At 34.7% G+C, this 4035-nt stretch overlaps 1 long non-coding RNA gene across 1 annotated transcript; it reads right to left on the bottom strand.

Moving 5' to 3' along the window:
* Positions 1-1130: 1130 nt before the first annotated feature.
* On the bottom strand, positions 1131-3775 carry LOC129739893 (uncharacterized). The gene is made up of 5 exons (XR_008736007.1): positions 3154-3775; positions 2797-3007; positions 2542-2725; positions 2104-2459; positions 1131-1662 (listed from the first exon to the last, which is right to left on the bottom strand). It is a non-coding gene; the product is annotated as an uncharacterized LOC129739893 (long non-coding RNA).
* Between the last annotated feature and the right edge of the window lie 260 nt (positions 3776-4035).

Genomic DNA, 4035 nt, shown 5'->3' with positions numbered 1-4035 from the left:
AGTAACAGTACGGTAGCAAAAGTTATCATATGCTTACGTCTCGATATCATTGTCAGAAGGGTTCACTATCTTACCGTAGTTGAGTTATCCCTACCTGCCACCTAACCTTACTCGATGCAATAACTTTGAATTTATTATCGTTTTAGATTGACTAAAAAACATATTTTTCGAATTCAGAACAAAACTTCTAGATAAGAAGCTATCTCTCAATGCAGCAATTAATAGAATTTCGCTAAACACAAATAATAATTGTACCAAATGTTTTGGAAATTAAAAAATAATATAGAGATACAATTATGAATTGCATGTTCAATATCTTTTGTACTATCATTGACTTATCAAAATAACAGGATTTAAACCATAATGCAAATGGCGATGCTGTTCTTCTAAAACCTCATTGCTAATTTTGAACAACTTCTCAAACAACTTTCCTCAATCTTTGGTTTGGTTAAAATGAATGTCAATTTTTAAAACCCCGATATTATTTTCCTGGACGAGTAGGTTCTCGTTTATCATATTCTATCTTCTACATTCCTTGTTTGAATTTCAAACCTAATCAAGCAATAAGATCGAACTACAATAAAAAAAAGTATTAAAACGAGAAAGAACTATGCTGTTCTTCTAAAATCTCGAACATCTACAACTTCACAGAACAACTTTCATTTTGCTGGGCTATCATCTATCTTTTACTTCATTATTAGAAATTCACACCTAACCAAAAAATAGACAATTCTATCAAAAAGTATTGAAACGCAAAGGAAATATTTTTGACAGAAAACAGCACCTTAATCCAATAAGCCTCTAGTTCTTGTAAAATGCTTGATTTAAGAATAAGCCTTCGAAATTCATAAACCGCAAATGCACACTTACTAGAGCATTGGGGAGAAGGAAACTGTAACTTTACCTTGCCTAGTAGCAAATTGAACATTGAATACCTAACCATGCCAATTGTTAGCATCCTCATCCAACTAATTCTTGTACAATTAAATTGCCTATCTAATTTTGGCAGTTATCATTCATTTACAAAACTGTCTATTCTAATCTAACTTGCGCATGATGGAAAAGTGGAAATATCAACATTAAAACAACAAATTGTGATATTTCCACTGCGCAATGCTGTTGCTGTCCAACGGAAGGGAGGGCAAGTGTTTCAACTCCCATTCACCTTATCAACATGGATCATCAAAGAAAAAGTATACGATATTGAATCACCTTTTAATTTATTTTCTATGATCTCATATCGAATAAGGCTACGTGCAACCGCCCTCTCAGGTTTATGTTAGTTTAGAGTCTGTTTCCAAACCTTCAACTTCCATAAACACAGTAATGCACGCCGTCGCCGTGACCCATTACAGCCTAGGGTACGGATAAAAACACAACTATAACACAGTATATTGATCTCTAAGTAAGTTCGTAGAACAGCAACCAGTATGAATCTATCGAAACCAAAGTGTGATCTTTATCTAGTGACACGTGATCCAGAACGATAATCTTAAAATCCGTCACTCGAGATTGCTTTGAATCTGTTGTCATGCTGCTGATTGTCTCTTAATATGTCTATTTTATGGACCAGGTTCACAATTTAATCCTCTTTATATTTTGTTTCATCTCTTATGTCGTCGTCTTAGCCAGGAAGTTACAGTTTGCAGGTGACTCTGACATCTGCAAGGTAATTTCAAATTGTATCATTAAAAAAACTTAGGTTTTGAAAAAAAAAATAGATTTTTTTGTTAAGTAATATAAAAATAGAAAAGCTATAAACTATTTTCTGAAAACTGAAAAACCATCACTGAAGAATATATTTGATTGCGGCTGAAGATTAAGGTTAGAAAACTATCTAATTCTATATGTTGGCAAAATAAAGTATTTTTTTAATTTTTTGAATAAAATTATGTACCTAAAAGATTTCTAAGTATAGTAATTCACACAAAGTTGGAAACGTTTATCAGTATTGCATTTTTCAGTTTCAGTATACATCTTGCGTTAATTAATATTAAAAATATGATTTCTAAATTTTTTAACAAAAAAAACTTAATAAACTTTATGGGATAAAATGCTACCAATGTGCCATATTCTACTTTTTATTTGTAAGATTTTTCTCACCTTCGACGACGTTTGAAATTTTTACTCCTTATCCTTTTTCCGTGGTCATCGATGATGGTGTCCTTAATGATAGAATTTTTATTCATCAACCTCCTCGTCCGTTTTTGTTCCGTGTTGGAAGTATCATCACTGGCCGTACTGCGCTCGTAAATCCTCCGATACTTGATTGCTTAAGGTTATTAGAGTTGATTCTGCATACGTGGCTTAAAGCTGACGAGAGGTTTGTTATGCGGTTGGAAAAACGCAGCCGGTTTTCCGACACCGATTTGTTGTTATGTATTTGAGAATGAAATTCATTTGCATGATACAGCTAGCTCGTTAACGCACCTTGGGCTTCTATATTTGACAAGAATAATCTAGAAAGATTAACACAGTTATAACAATTTTTACTAAGATTTACCAGCCTGGATATTGCTGGTAAGTCTTAGTCATCATTACCGTTTCACACCACCTCATCGTCAGGAACTTTTAAGCCACGAACGGGAACTTTTTTCATCATAATAGCTTCCGAAGTGTTCGCTTCGGTGATATCGGTTTCCGATTGCCTTGCCGAATGCTGTTCGGTTACTTTTAATATTATTCTTTATATTGGTAATTTTTTTATTTGTTTATGAATATGAACCTGTGGAATAAAATTCTCGTAATTTTTGTGTTTAGTATCACACAAATCTTCAAACACTTGCATTCACTTACATGATCTTCCAAATGATGTCTCCTGCCACCCGGAAGTTACGATGATTACGTTAGTCAGCATTGCCGTTAAATCGCACCAGTGATTTTATTTCTTTCTTCGCTTCATCCTTTTTATAGACCGATAGGTTATCCGATCTAGTTCACTCCGAGTTGTACTTGTAGAGCTGTCTAGTAAAAAAACCGATAGCATCGTAAACAGACCAGGAGAAATCTGAAATTTCAAAAAAATGATTAATTATATAGAGTTTTGAGCCATTACAAATGTATGTAACGAAGATTTATTATAAAACTACAACGACATCCAGCTGAAAGATAGTTTTTGTTGAAAATCAATGATTTCCTATAATTTGATTATACCTTTACTGTTTCACCGGCAAATTTATGCTGTTTGTCAGCTTTTACAATTATGTAAGCGCATTCTGCTCTGCTGTTTCCCATTGATGGTTTTGACGGTCTGGGTTAGGGCAATTAATGCCTGAATCAGGTCGGTCTGTTACACTGCATATCACTCATGATCCATCAACCTGGGCATACTGGCTAAGTTCTCGACCGAAACACCGATAGGGAACAGACAAAACTTGGAGATGATTCCGTCAGGTAGCGGTGCATTGGTGAGATTGTGGAGCTGTTAGGTCCTGAAAAAGATATTTTAAACAATTCATGCGCAATGAAGAAAAACAGAGAGTTTCCGCACACTTCAACTTCTTATTTTGGGGATTTTTCGTTTGCTTTGTGGAAGAAAACAAAACTACCTACCACCACTACCGGAGTTGAAATCGATTACCAACCAAATCCAGCTAAAAGAGCCAGACATTCCAAATTCGACCGATGTTTTTAGCGCAAAAACAAAAAAAAACTCCTATAAACAAACGAAACGCACCGGTGGACCACCAGGGAGAAAATAAATACGTCGTTAAATTAACCTACTCGAAACCTTTAAAATTGAAAATTTTACACAAGTAATTTCTCGCAACTGTTAATCATGGCTACTTGATCTCGCCCGCGCAAAAAAATAACTCAAGACTAGAGGCAAGAGAGGCCATGAATGGAGAAAGCGAGATGCGTTTAACTTATCACGGCTGGGAGAGTGAGACAGTGAAAAAAAAATTGCTGTTTGTTTCTGACAGCGACGCATGCTGTTTTCAGTTTTGTTTTTACAGTTTTCGGCGTTTTTTACCGAAAATAGTTTGCAAAATGATTTGTTTACATATCGATAAACGAGCTTCATTAATTCTAGAT

Source organism: Uranotaenia lowii, chromosome 1 (genome assembly GCF_029784155.1).
Source record: "Uranotaenia lowii strain MFRU-FL chromosome 1, ASM2978415v1, whole genome shotgun sequence".
Taxonomy (NCBI): domain Eukaryota; kingdom Metazoa; phylum Arthropoda; class Insecta; order Diptera; family Culicidae; genus Uranotaenia; species Uranotaenia lowii.
The sequence above is the reverse complement of the archived record's forward strand: the minus strand, read 5'-3'. Positions and strand labels throughout refer to the sequence as shown.